The sequence below is a fragment of the Polistes canadensis genome, unplaced genomic scaffold (genome assembly GCF_001313835.1).
Source record: "Polistes canadensis isolate GaletaPanama2010 unplaced genomic scaffold, ASM131383v1 scaffold_178, whole genome shotgun sequence".
Taxonomy (NCBI): Eukaryota; Metazoa; Arthropoda; class Insecta; order Hymenoptera; family Vespidae; genus Polistes; species Polistes canadensis.
In genome coordinates, this window is record NW_014569725.1 from 256,507 (window position 1) to 272,621 (window position 16,115).

General features: G+C 30.5%; 1 protein-coding gene across 2 annotated transcripts in view; it reads right to left on the bottom strand.

Moving 5' to 3' along the window:
* The window catches only part of LOC106789337 (inactive dipeptidyl peptidase 10), a 127,874-nt gene extending 113,083 nt beyond the window's left edge, over positions 1 to 14,791 (bottom strand). For both annotated transcript variants that reach the window (XM_014753456.1, XM_014753455.1), the window contains exon 1: positions 14,319 to 14,791. The gene's annotated coding sequence lies outside the window, so the exon portion shown is untranslated. The remainder of the gene's footprint in view (positions 1 to 14,318) is intronic.
* Between the last annotated feature and the right edge of the window lie 1,324 nt (positions 14,792 to 16,115).

The following is a 16,115-nucleotide window of genomic DNA, read 5'->3' on the forward strand; positions in this document are numbered from 1 at the left end:
GAGCTCGAAGTACCTTGAAGGATACTTTTCGAAATAAATCATAACCCAGGAACTACGATGAATCAAATCGGATAAGCCCCTCGTCCATTGGCGAAAGCTTCGAAACTGCGGGAAATAAGCTCCGAGACCCATCGAAAAGAAAGTACATGAAGGTTCCAGCTACATGGAAACGAAGCGAAACTTTGCAAATTTAATCGAAGCGTTGACTCGAGCCCCTACCCCCTCGTTTCTCCCCTCACCATCCCTCTCCAACCCCCTCACTCTTTTTCTCTCTCTTTCTCTTCGAACGGGGTACCATTATCGAGCTTTTTTAAATTGGAAATATCGGAAAAGTTTTGGAGAAAGGGCGTTACGTAGACGACGATAAGCAAATCAATGGATTTTATAGGAACAAACGATCGTTATCGAAATACATTTACCGTTTTAACAGTATGTTCCCTTCTGTTCGTCGCATTTAGATCCTTTGAAGAACGCAAATCCGAGGAAAAGAAAGGAAGAAAAAAGAAAAGAAGGAAAAAAAACCTATGGTTCCGACAAGCGCAAATTAAATGATTTTTTTCTGCTGGCTTCGACAACGAGAAAAGAAAAAAAAAGAAACGAAGCTAAAATTAATTGGATAAATGCATTTTTTAAAGTGGATATTATATTAGGCAAAATAATGATATTTTATTATTTTCTCGTAATTTTAATAGATTTATCATATGTATATAACGTTAAAATATTGTTTAAAAAAATTTGTTGAAATTTATTACGCCTGAGGATAAAGTTTATTTGTATTTTTTTTTGTTTTCTTTTAAATGAATTTGGGATCGCCTTGTTCTCGTAATATTATTTCGAACTGGCAATACTTGCGTGCGTTTGGCAATAATTTGAAAAAAAAAAAAAATTATGATATTTATTTGTATAGTCAAAAGTTATAGTGTCTTGAATATGGGTGAAAAAATACGACGCATTTCAAAATTTTATTTTTTATGAAAAAAGATAAAATACGAATGCAGCTGCTAAAAAATCTGTGATATTCGGGAACATGATGCAATATCAGTATGTATAGTGCACAGCTTTCACAGGTTCAAACATTTCCAATCTGAAAAGTTGAATGTCAAAGATTCGAAATAATACAAATTGTAGTAATTAAAAATAAATAATGTAAATATATAATAAAATATCAATTATAATTATCAAAATCTTGAAAAAAATGACAATTTATAAGAAAAACACACATTTTATATTTATCGTATTTAATTGAATATTAAAATTAATCGTTTTTCGAAAAATAAAGAACAAATATTCTTCGAAGAATAATATATTTTTGTATAATTTCAATTATCGCTATGATATCTTTATGCTTACACGAGGGGCTATTTTCGAACGATAAAAACATACGATAAAATGTAAATGAGAGACGAAAGAAATGAAGAATAAAATTTCCTATACGTATGATTCCTATCCTATACTTCCCATTCTCATTATAAATATAAATATAATAATAACAATAATAATAATAATTATATAATAATAAAAATTAAAAGAGGAACAAAATTCACATGAAAATCCATTCGTGAATATTCGCATCGGAAAAGTGCAAAAAAAAAAATCCGTAACCAGTAGAAAAAAAAGTTTCGATGAAGTTTCTCGCGTGAATGCTACCACCAACTGGATAGGATTTTTTATCCAGGAAAAATTGAATCGTTACAGTAGACCGTAGTTGGTCGAGGCTGATGGGTTATGTTATACCACTATTGATCCGACTCAAACTTTTCAGTTTCCATCGAGTTTCGCCTATCATAAACATCCTTCTAATTTTTTTTTGTTCCCCTTTTTTTCTTTCATCTTTTCTTTCTCTTTACCTCAATCTCCTTCTCTTGTTTTTTGTTGTTGCTGTTGTTGTTTTTTTTTTTCTTTTTCCGTTGCAAATACATTACACTGACAAGATAGTTCCTCAACTTCAACTTTTTCTCATGCTCGAACGTACAAGAAAATATATTCATTTCTTTTCTACGCAAATTTTTCATCTGATCAAACACAGCCATTAACTATTTACCGTAATAACAAGTCACTGTTTCGTAACAGGACGAATCCGGAATAATATTAACTGGAAAGTTGAACCAAATGGAAAAGGAAATTTGCTTTTATTGTTTATTGTCCTCTTGTGCAAACTGTATAAATAAATTTTATTGTTAAATTATCAAGAGTTCGTTCGTGTCAGATTTAAAAGGAAAAATTGAAGGGCAACACGATTTAATATTTTGATTTATGTATTTCCAAATTTATATCGAGTGTATTATTTATTAATCAGTACGAATTAAATATATTTACATTCATATAGATATTATAAGATTCGTAAACAAATTGGGATGTTGAATTAATTGGACCGGCATTCGAATTCGAATTTTCCGTTTTCCAGGCAACTGTTCTAATATTTCAACTATCCAAAGCCTTTGTATCAATTTCCATACGAATGCCTATTTTATTTCGAATAGAAATATATACTCGATTATAGAAAATTATATATAGATTTTATTTAAAATTTGCTTTCACTTTCAATTTTAATTATAAACTCCTCGCTAGCGGAACATGGCATACAACATATTTATTTGCTTCATGTATTAAGATTTCTAAAAAAAATGACACTTAGGTCATTCTTATTTAAACATATAAGAATTAATAAAATTAATTTGTGATAAGACAGAAGATATTTCTCAATTGTAAATGGTTATTTTTTGCTAATTTAAATAAACTTGAGATTTTTTGCTAGATAAATTCCGCTTTCAACGAGTTAATACATTATGTAAATAAACACATTAAATATTAAATGGTGCTGAGTGTATACAACATTCAACGGCGTGGTATAAATATATATGCAAATATTATATTCTAATTTTTTTATTTCAATTAAATTTAATTAATAATTGTAAGAAATGGAACAGCATAATCTTCATGAAATTTTTCATTAGAATTGTCGTCAAACAGTTTGTATGGGTTTCAACCTTTTATTATAATGTTTGCTTAATATTAAAGTTCTTTTGTTAATCTGTGAATTCGATATGCACAAACGTATGTTAAAATAATCTGTAAGTTTGAATCAAGTGTCATTCATCAAATAGGGTAGGTGTATGTCCAGACTGGTTTCAAGGTCATTTATTCTAATAATAGTTTTCTTCTAGCATAAAGTTTTGAAAAACTATTCTTATTGTTGGCTTAAGTGACCTAAAATATCTTCGATCAAAAAGTTTACAAAAGTTTGAACACTGTAGTTTATCCTGATTTTTTTCCCGATGAGTTACTATAAGCTTCTGTATTTTCCGGTCAACTGTTGTCTTTATTTTGTGTACTTTTCACGTGAATTGTCTATCGAGAAGAAAGAAAAATAAGTTCGAGGTTCGTTATCGGTTCACGATACTAAACTAGAAAGAATATAAGAAATCTGGATCACATCCAAAAACGTTAACAATACAAAAACAGAAATTTGTTGACTTACATTGAAAAATGTAATCTTCATCGAACTCGATAATAATTAAAAATTTATTCCTTTTATTAAATTATATGAAATAGTATTATTTGATATCTACGTGAATAAACCCAATAGAAATAGTTCACAATTTAGTGTTGTTAATCCTGTTTGCAGCAATTTGTGGTGGTATGCTTAATTGCGGTAAAGACATAACTGTCAAACTATTGTGTCTGTTCTAATTCACTTAAGTTAGGGTAAGTTCTGATCGAATGTTCCGATGTTGCTAGCTATTGACTATGATTCTAATTAATTATATTTTCCTCGATTGTGCAATAGATCATCTACGTAATTTATGAGGACATATTCCTCATTCTCTCAAAGACCTGAGCGTGGAATTTGGCCAAAAGCAATAGTTTGCGTGCAAGCTTATCGATTGCCAAATGTGTTGAGAGAATTCTGCTTGTTTAGATAAACAAATTTTTATGATTATAAATTCTAATCTTAAGTTTTTGTAGAACGAAATTTTAGAAAATTAAAACACCGACATTGAACTAAAATTGTATTCTTATAAAATTTCACAAATATCGTTTATTTTAATTTAGTTATTTATCTGGTAATTTATATTACATAAAATAAATAAAAGGTTAATTAAATGTTTAATTTCAAGTTATCTGTCGGAAGTGAGGGCATTTTATTTAATTTTATAAAAAATCTATTTCCATTTACAAAATCGTGTTATACAGATAAACATAATTTTAATTAAATTTTCTAACCAAAAAATTAATCCCCGTAACTAAAATAAAAAAAAAAAAATACAAATTTCTTCATTATTATTGAAATTTAAAATTCATCATTAAAGAAATTAATTCTAGAAAAGGACATAACTTGTCTATCCGCGTTTTATTTCTTCATAATTAAAATAATAATGTTATATTAATAATATATCGTTTTTTATTATATAAAAAAAGGAAAAAAAATTTTCTTCTTATTACTAAAATGAAAAATTCAACTTTAAAGAGATCAATTATAAATAAAGGGGTCATAAGTAATTTCTTCGTGGTATTATAAACGATTAAATTAATTGTAAATTTTTCGAGTTGGTATGAAAAATATTTGAATAGGCACATAAAAACTAAACAAAAACTCTTCTATCATGTTTCTGAGAGTTAACACACGATCTCTTATTGATCTCGTCTATCCTACTGCGCTTCCTTCTTCCATTTAACGTTTATTACATGCCATCGGATTCATTGGAGAAACATCCATTGTTTCACTGTCAAACGATCCTTCCCAACACCGTCAACGGTGTTATCTCACATCCGTTGGAAATGTTTCCGATACACGTACTATCTTGTCGATTCTCTCGGAGAATTTATCCTAAGATTAGATTCGAGACAACAAACAATGACATGGGGTGTTCGATACCAATGCAGCAATAATCTTCTATCATCGATCCAATATCAAAACTTATTTTCAAATCACTTTTGTAATCTATTTTCATTCTTTTCAACATTAGTCTTGGGTGCCGAAAGTAGTTTCATGTGTTTCTCTTAAAAACCCTAAGAAAGAAAGAAATAACTTTATTTCAACCTGAAGTTCTTCTGTTTCTTCGAAAAAACTTTTAAGAACAGAACAAAGTTAGTAACAAATTTACGAAAATTTCCTAAGTACAAAAACTCTTCATCGAAATTTACTTATACATAGAAAAACCTTCTCTCTTTCTCTCTCTCTTTGTCTCTCTCATTCTTTCTCATCAAGTAATTTTCGTCCTTTTACAGAATACACAAAGAAAGTTATTACTCTCTCGTTTATTCACTTGATCGAACTATTCGTGACAGCATGATGCGGAAAATGAATAGTGGTCGAGGAAGAAGTTATAAAATTCTTACTTTCTGAATTATCTTGAAGCTAACAAATGTAGGTGACTTTAACGTTAAGAACAAACTCTTGTCCTCGAATAGCCTTGATAATTTATTATCGTAAACTCGTGGTTTTCCTTCGATCGAACGTAAATCTTTTTGTTCTGAAACTTCGATAATGTGGGTAAAAAACAAAGTCACCCAGAAAGAAGTCTTTTTTTTTACATTTGATAAAAAGAAGCAAAAATTTAAGTTAATCGTTCGCATTTTTCTATCAAACCAAAATCATCGATAAGTACAAACCGAACGAAATTCCGATATATTTGACGCATATTCGATTACTTGTAAAACGTGTTAATTAAAAGTGGAAATATGATGATATTGGATGATCGATATATAGTATAGAATTTCATTCGAACGTAATCATGGCATCGTTTAACACTGATATTGAAAAAAAGTAATTTAAGAAAACAATAAAAGATTCATTTCAAATGAATTGTTTTGTCTGTTGACCCGCGTCATTTTTTTAAACATATTAAATGCCACACAAAATTTACATAACTTGACCGTAACACCTACACGAATTTATTATTATGTGTTCCATATTATATTAAAATATTATTTAGAAAATAAAACCTTAGAAGGGGTGATCGTGAGCAACCCATTTATTCTGTTGGGAGTCATCGGTGACTCCCGTCGGCGCTGAAATTCAATTTTTCGTTTGGATTCAATCAACAAAACGCCAAAATAATGCAATCGTAGTAATACTGGTTTCGCTGGTCACCGGTGACTCCCGACGGCGCTGAAATGCAATTTTTCGTTTTGATTCAATCAACAAAACGCCGAAATAATGCAATCGTAGTAATCCTGGTTTCGTCGGTTACCGGTGACCCCCGTGATGTTACAAACAAGCTTAATACTGGTCACCGGTAATCCCGATAACATTCAATGTATTCAATTTATTCGAAACCACTGATATCAATTTAAATCTACCCTCTTTTTCGTGGATAAAATGTGTGAAAAAAAAATTGATTCTGAAATATTAATGTATAAGAATAAATCCAAATATTTGGTGTTTCACCGAAGTATTTGGTATGTGTTGACAAGCGACTATATGAATCTTGATATTCTCCAATTGCGGTCTTTCACAGTAACAGATATATATAGAATTCGTGAATCTACGAAGAAACTGTAACATTATTTGTTAGAGAAGAAATAGTACCCATTAACAAACGTTATAATAAAAGATTGAATCACGTACAAACTATTTGGCGATAGATCTAATGAAAAATTTAAACTATGCAGACCTAACTTGTTACGGTTATTAATTAAATTTAATTAAAATAAAAAAAAACAGAGAAAATTTATATACATATATATATACACGTTAGTGTAGAATCGACAAAACGAATTAATTATTCTTTCATTCAGTTCTTTTTACGTTTTAAAAGGGGAAGAAAATAGAATGAAGGGAAAAAGGGTGATAAAGTAGCAAAAATAAGGACTCTTTCTGTCCTTTTCTTTTTATCTTTCCCTCTCACCAGTCCTTTTAAACCCGTCCACTCACTTGCTCTCAACAACTCTAACTCTTAGTATCGTTTTCCTTCTTTGTTTCTCACATGAACCTCGCAGGCTTTCACAAAATCTCAGGAGTCCTCGTAAAAATAACAAAGATCGCACCAACAAGGCTAGTCTTTTATACCTCGAATAATACCCAAGACATTCTTTAATCAAGAATTTTGCAAAGCCTAGCCTTCACCACAATCATCACCATTACCATGAATACTACCACCAGTATTATACCTGGTGTTGTAATTCGTAACAGGACGAACAAAGGAAGAACCTTTGACGATCTATCAAATAAATCGTGTACAAGTAATCAAAATAAGTGCTAAATCGGTTGATCATTCTAAATCCGTGATTATTATCGTGAATATCACGTTCCTGAATGGAAATAATTTGATATTTTAAAGTTGACAAATTTCAAAATTAATTATTAACAATACATTTTTTTATTTGAACTTTTTTTTTTCTTTTATTATTTTTTCTTTTTGATGGATATCTTGCATGGATTCTTTGTAAATTTGTTCAAACCAAGTTAATAACCATCTAAACATCCTCCACGGGAGTAGGAGTTTACTTTTTGAACAATAAAATTTATATGTTAATGGGAATGAGGAGGGATAATCAGGTTTTTTAAGATATTTGAAGAGATGTTTCCCAAAAGAATGTTGGGAGTCATTACTTAAAATATATATTAGATTTATCTGAAAAATTCGTACCAATTTGGTGAACTAATTTACGTGTATTAAAAATTGCAGACTCTTTACTTTCGTTGTTGTAAATATTTATAATATTTAGAGTGTTCATGTGTGTGTGTGTTTAGGTATGTGTATGAGTAATAAGAGCACAAGAGAATAATAATGGTAAAAAAGAAAGGATAAAAGAGGACAGAAAAACTTGAGTTGCTAGAAAAAGGATAAATAAAAAGTAGTTTTTATTAGGATTTAGTAAAGTTCGCATTGCTATGGTCTTTTATGATCGTATTTTAAAACATTAATTAGTTAATTAGTTATATTATTATCAATTTTATTACGTTGATTAGAAATATTTTTCTTACAAATTATTAATTGTAAGCGCGTGTTGGATTATTAATTGTAGTTATTCTTACAAATAATTAGAAATAGGATATTGATGATGAAATTTTTAATCGGTATACATATGATATAAATTTGTTCTCAAAATCGGCACGAACTTTACGGACAACTTAATACTTCAGTTTTTTATCAAAAGAAAAAAAATAGAAAATATGAGATAGATAGGAAACTTTAAGGAAACTTTATCTTCATGATCCCGACGTAAGAAAAGACTACAGATAACTCAACAGAAGGTTGCTTATCCAAACTTTAATCTCTTAACACTAGAGAACTACGAACAATTAATTGAGTTAGTGTACGTAATACATCATGATATATTGGCAAGTAAATAACGTGAACTATCGGTAACGACGTGAAATATTACATCTTTTTTTATAACTTTTTATCATAATAATTGAATTTTTATCAAAATGTAATTATTTACGTAGAAAATGTGTATTATTTTGTTGTTTTAATGCAAATTTCGTTCCAAAAAATGCAAATTTTTTATACTAATATCTGTAATTAGAAAACCTTGGCATGGAAAAATTGTCTGGTCAATTTTTGCAACAATGTGTAGTTTACAGTAATAAGAACAATAATGGAGTAAAACGATCTAATTTAACATATGGTCCTTATAAAAACAGACATCACGAATCATATATGTATGATAAATAAAAAATATTTTATTCTTTTATTAGTTTTCCAAACATAAAGAATATTTATTTCTATTCCGCATTTATATGCAGGAGGCAACGCCATTTTTTGCAGTTTATGCGAAAAACGCACGGGACGTGTCAACACTCAAACAGCTAATGTCAAAATAAGCCAAATATTAGTAAAACAAATATGTAAATGATATTAGTCACATTTACATTAAAAAGAAAAAAAATTAAATAAAATGGATATTGGTTTCACTTAAATTAATTATTTTAATTTGCTGGTATTGAGATAAAATTAGTGTCAATTCAAAATAAACAAAATATTCTTGTAAAAAACTACATACTATATATAAATACTATATATCATACATTTTTATATTAAAAAAGAAAACAAATTGTAGAATAATTTTACTTTAATTAATCATTTTCATTAATTTCTATATATAGTATTGACAAAATTAATGTGTTAATACTTTATAAACGAAATATTATTAAAAAAAAAAATCTAAACGTAATATTACTAATCAGTATCTTTTAACAAATTACAATAACCATAACGTTAATTAATTAATCTTATAAATAAAATAAAAAAACCTTTATATACCGTGAGAAATAATTACCGCATCTTAACCGATCTTAAGCCTATTAACGCACGACAGATAGAATTTAAAACAGCAAAAATAAGGGAGGAACAAAAAAAAAAAAAGGACCGAGAAAATCCTCTTTCCACGGACTTACAATTAGCACGGTTTATTCCGAGAGAGAAAAAAAAAAGGAAGAAAGAAAAAAAGAAGAATATCTTTTTATTGGTTTTCCTAATTGTTATCATTATTATTACTATTAATTTTCACTATATGTATATACATTCGAAAATTTCGTTTAGTTTTAATTTGCTTCTTCTTCTTCTCTCTCTCTCTCTCTCTCTCTCTCTCTCTCTTTCTCTCTTTCTCACTACCACTTGACTACGTAACTGCTACCACACAATCGACCATCCATTTTCGGCCTAACAAACGATTATAGAGGAGGTTTAACAATTTGCGGATACAAAGTGCAAACACTCATACTCACGCGAGCGCGCGCGCGCACACAAACACACGCATGCAAGTATACACGCAAACATACACTAATACAAGAAGTGAAGAGATGGATACAGAAAGAGATAGAAATAGAAACAGTTTAGAGTGAGACGCGCGTGTACTCGTTGATACTCGAGTTTCGAAAATTAAAGCCACGAGATTAGCAAATCGTACTCTTCTGATTAGCAAATATGTTCAACTCATTTGCCAATTCGACCGATTTCATTTCCAATTCGAATTATTTTCATTCCATACAAATCGCAGATTTATTTCTTAATCAAAGCGAGATAAAAATTCATCGATTTTTTTTTATCAATAGTACGATTTCCATACCAAATTAATTTTGTTTTTCTTCTTTTTGTATATTTTTATAGTTTGGAAATCTTAAGTATTTGATTCATTGAATTCATTAAAATAATCGAGATACGAAGGTTATCGGGGCACGATCCCATAGAAACTATTTCAAACCTAGTGGAGTACATATCAGACTGTTTTTTAATATTAATATTTTTCTTTGTCGTAAGAAGTAAACATTTTTTTCGTAAAAATCCAAATTCCCTATTTCAAGTGCTGCTTGAAATATTCATTTCGTCAATATATTTTTTTTATTTCCCTCCGTCCAACGATAAACACATTCGTTATGAATAAATGAGAAAAACAATTTGTTCGTTTAGTATGTCTAAAAACGGCCATAATCAGTATGCCACGATGATAAAAAGTGTTCGTTATATGATCTACGCAACGTTCTGTAACATATAAAATTTGCAATAAAATGCAATATTATGAAAAATTTTCAAATGTTATTTCAAACATGTATAAATATAACTACACAGTGTAAATTAAAACGTTTCTTTAAATTGAATTCCTAAAAATCACCTCGAAATCGTGTGATCACGCTTATACCCCTCCAACCCCTTAAATTGATGATCTACGATCGAGTCAGTACGCGTTTAACGATTACATAATAAGCTTTGTAATATATAATAAATATATTATATTATATTAATTCTCATGCTTGAATTCAAGCCTGCTTCTAATGTAAATCATACGGGAACACAATGCGGATTAGAAGCATTGCCTCGGTTGCAAGTAGCGGACGTCATAGATGGAATTAATGATCACATTCACAGCCGAAAACGTGTAATCGTTACACTAGAATAACAATTCCTGGTTAATTAGATCATAATTATACGTTTACAACATAGTTAATGTCTTTCATTTATTCAAACAAAAATGGTGCTCACCATTGATATGCTTACAAATTTAATTATAGGATTACAGTGAGCTTAGATCTCATAATCGTTGAAGAAGTACTAAAAATATAATACCATCCCCCTTCCCCACCCACTAATTTTAATAAATCTTAATTCGTGATTTAATTTATTTGAAATTGTTTTCGAAAATGTTTGAATTAAAAGAAACAAAAATTCGATTGATTTTTACATTGTATTATAAATAATAATTGAACGAAACATTTTTTTATTTAAAAATGATGTGCTCAATGTGTAATAATAAATTAATAATAAAAGTAAACCTATTTTTTGTATAAAAAGTTAAAATAAAAGAAAAAATAATTAAATTATTTTTTAAACAGTATTATATGAAAAAAGAAAAAGTTAATAAACAATTTAATATGTATCAGTGTGATGTAGATAAATCCATTTATTATAAAAATTGAAAATAATAAAAAAGAAAAAAAACAATAAAAATTAATTGATTTTTATATGTATTACGAAAAAATAAATCAACACGCAATCCATTACCATATATCAGTCGTATTAATCATGCAAAACGGTAACACGAACGAGCACTATAGATTTGAAAAAAATCTCATACTAACGTTCACATATTTCCTATCTTGATTTAAATATAAATACCTACTTACTTATCTATCGTTCACTGAATCAGTCGAAAAAAAAACACCGAAAGAATACTCGATTAATTATTCTATTTTAATCGAAAGCGTGTAAAGAGAATTTTAATGGCACTCATGAAAAAGGTATTGCTTAACGAAGATATAATCGTTCTATCAAATTCACTTCTTTTTATCTGGATAGAAAATCCCTAAGATCTTCAGCCGATCTTAGCTCACTGATACGATCAGCTAATTTCATTTAATTAACTCTCTCTCAAACAGACACACTCTCTCTCCAATTTGCACACATATTAGTAAGATTTTATATTAAAAAAAAAAAAAGAAAAATAATAATATTACAGTTTAATAAATATTGGAAATATAAAAAGTGAAAAAGATGATATATGGTATGGAAATATGAACGTTAAATGTTTCTTCAAACTTTTTATTGTTTCCTTTTATTTCTTTATTTGAGTTGCACAATACGAGGGAAGCTTCTTCATCGTTTATCATTTATGTACACTGCTAGGTAATTTTTGATGCTAAACTTTTCACAACTCAACACGAAATTTTAAGTTTTTTTTTTTATTTAGACACTCATGACGTATCCACCTCATACGAAGTCCACTTACATACTTTCTAACTTTTATACTTTGCCATTTACCCCCATTGTCACATACTGAATAATAAATATGCACGTATATAAGTAAATTCAATTTGGTGAAAAAGTAAACAAAAGTAAATATATTAAACTTATTAATGGTACATTTTGAGAGCAATGAAAAAGAAAAATAAATAAATTTCCTTTTGAAATTTAATAATATCGAAAAAAATAATATTAAGATCTATCTTATAATTTTCAACCGTATCTCGTAAACGAATTTACCGTATTCAATTTCTTAAAAGCAATTAGACGCAGATGTTAATTACTTTAAAATTATATATCACAAGATAGGGAGTGTAATTAAAAATTTCAAAGTAGAAGTAGTAGCTGTGATTGGAAGGGGTGGGGGAATCTACAATTTTATCAATATTGATTTCAAATATCCCTTTTTAATATTTGCATTTACACATATTTTCAACAAATCGAAATAACTTAAAACGAAGAAGAAGCATTTATGGTTGGAAGTTTGAAAAAAGAAGGCACTGTGTATCTATCTATAAAAAAAGAATGTATTGACGTAGCACAAATTATAACTTGTCGTCGTTTACTTTGAGCATAAAAAAAAAAACATTCTTATCGTCAATTTCCATCCCTTCCTCGCTAAAAGCCAAGCGCGAAAGTTCACGCAAAAACGGATCTTACGTTGCTCGTAAAAAGACCATTAAATGATATCTACAAAGTAAGAAGCAAATTGATGTTACTTTGTATAGCGTTCGCAATGGCAGCACTGAAATGAAAGAACATCAATTATTTTTTTTTTAATAATATTTGTTCGTTTTTTTTTTTTTTAGATATAAAAAAACACATGAATTTATTTTGACAATATTTTTCTATGATCTTTGTTCAAAAAATTTATAACGAATGAATAAATATCGAAATTCAAAAGTATCGTTTTCAAAATGATCATCGTTTATTGATAGCATTTGACATTAATTCGAACGAGTTTCAAGATAATTAGCCGCAAACCATACAAGGCTACATAGTTACAAACTAGTCTCGAAGGACGTCCAATGTGGCACCATGATTGGCACATATGACACGTGTTTGCGAAACATGAGTACTTGCATAATACGAAAAGTTCTATCAATGTAAGAGAAACAAATTTAAAGAGATACATCGACCATTCTATGTATTATTCGTGAGAGTTTCAATCTAAGTAAGAATTGCTAAAGTTTAAGTATAAGAGAAAGAGATTACTTAAACGAAGTATAAAAAAGAAAAAAAGAAAAAAAGAAAAAGACAAAAGGGATCTTTCAAATACGAACGACTCGGTTGTTTAAGGGATCATCCTTTGAAACCTTATCTCATAAGGAAGCTCACCAAACGACGAAACAACATTCTAAACATCGGAGTCATGCGAGAACGGCACGTCCAACCTCCTGTCATGCGCGTGAAGAATTTAAACGGGATTCTAAGACGAGCCTACTCAAAATGTCAATAGTAATTTATCTCTTTTTTATTTATTCTCCAATAACGATGACACGTATTATTTTCTCTAACGACACTTTTCGCCCGTTATCAATAATATTCTTAGAAAAATATTCCTGTCATAAAGGAATAATTGGAAAACAGAAAAGTAACGCATAACCAAAGATAACTAAACGATATAAATGTATAAATCCCAATGGTTAATATTTTTTTTTGAAAATGTTAAAAGTCAAAAAAATACGTTGATTTATGGGAAACCTATAAAAATGCATAATACATGATACACATTAATGAGAAAATTGGGGGACAAAATATTAACGCAAAAATACTCTTCCTTTCTTCGAACATTGATGAACAAACACTGTCCCTATAAATCATCATTAATCAAACCGACGACGATTACCGAGGACTTAAAATAACAAAATTCGCTTAGACCAGGAAGAAAAATAATTTGTTTAAAAATAACGAGAGAGACACGCGACACGAACGAATAATAATAATAACAATAACAACATTTTCCACAAGGATCATAAATGATCGTAGTAGTAGCCAGTAAGGGGAATCGTAATCGTTATCATTGAATTGAATTCAATCAGGAAAAGGAGTAAAGCGGAAAATATAAGAAAAGATATGAAATATCTTGTTAAGAAGAAGAAGAAGAAGGACCTTAAAGGGTGCACAACGTACCTCAATGGAGGCGATCAGAAACCACAGCTGGTAGTCTCGAAGGACAGGAAGGCGGTAGCTCGACGATCCTGCTGGTTGCCTCGAGGGAAGTTCAGCCCGGGCGGCATGGCTCCCACCTCTTCACCCTGATGCTCCCGGCTGCTGTTGCCCGGCAGGAAGAAACGTTAATATATCTTCCACTCTCTTTTCTCTCACTTCTCTTTAAAATAATTCATCAACAAATCACTTATTTTCATTCAATCGTAATAATATATCAGTTTAAATGTATCTATTTATCGATCGATTAATCTTATTTTTGGTACACCGTCCTTGAACGAAAAGGATCCCTTTCGAAGATATACACCACGGAACAAACAAGAAAATTCCAGAATCACATCAGATTTTGTCCCGGACTATGTAAGTAAGAGAGAGAGAAGAACACCAATTTTTTTGTCCACCCTATCTTTCTCTTTCTCTTTTTTTGCTCTTTTTTTCTCACCCCCTCACTCTCTCTCTCTCTCTTTTTCTCTTTATCTCTCCTACTCTCTCTCTCTCTCTCTCTCTCTTTCTTTCTCTATTTCACCGAAGTTCACATCGCGTCGCGACGACCACCGACCACGTCCGGCATCGCACTGGGTCGATATGCGTGTGTGTGTCCTTGCGAATGTCCTGTACGTGTATGTCAATGCGTGCGTGCCTGCTGCCTGCCTGCGTGCGTGCGTGCGTGCGTGTCACGTAAACGTGTTGTTGAATAGGACGAGATGATCAGAAGAAATTCGTCAAAATTTGGGAAGAAATAAAATGACGAAACGAAGATATGGAAAAGGTAAATACGAAAATAAAGAAAAAAATAAAAAAAGGAAGGAAGGGAGGAAAGAAGGAAGAAAGACGAATGAAAAGATATACAAGAACAAAACCGAGGAAAATTTTCTTCCAACGATGATTGGAAGAAAAAATGGGTGAAATATGAGCAAAAGAAAAATAGTAACACTGGGGCTGGCGGGGTGGGGGGGGGGTATGTTAGTTAAAGAATAGAAGAAGTAAAAGAATAAGAATAAGAATAAGAATAAGAATAAGAATAAGAATAAGATGAAGAAGAGACAGAGGAAAAGGAAGAGGAAAAGGAAGAAGAAGAAGAAGAAGAAGAAGAAGAAATACGGAAGGAAGAGGAGGAAGAAGAAGAAGAAGAGGCTCGCGAAAGTACGCGACAAGCCTTTCGAGAATGATGATTAAATCTGAAGTAACGAACGTGTGCGGCTATCGATAGAGGATCAGAAATGGAAAGAGAACAGCACGAAGACCTGGGCACAGGACACGATGGCCCGGCCACTGCGCCGGCACTGAGGCTACGCCGCAGCCTCGGTCTCCTGGTGCTTCCTCCCTTCCACCCCTCATGCTGATTCGCTCTCTCTCACTCTATCTCTCTATATATATATGTCTGTCTCTTTCCATCTCTTTCTACACAGAATCCCTACTACTGCGCACGCAGTCTTTCTCTCTCACCCTGCTCTCCCCCCTCTCTGATTCTTTTACTCTCCTCTCTCACTCTCTCTCACTCTCTCCCTCTCTCTCTCTTTCTCTCTTTCTCTGCCTCCCCCTTATACTCCTGTTAGTTCTCCGTTTTCATTTGATCTTTTTCCCCTTTCTCCAAACATACCACCACCCCTCCATTAAAACTATTCCCCCCTCTCTTTTCTTATCCTTTGGATACTCTCTCTCTTTTTCTCCTTTTTTATGATACATTATTTTTGTTTCCTTTTTTTTTATTAATGTTTATTTTCTATTTCTCTTTTTCTATTTTCCGTGTTTCGTTCCTAT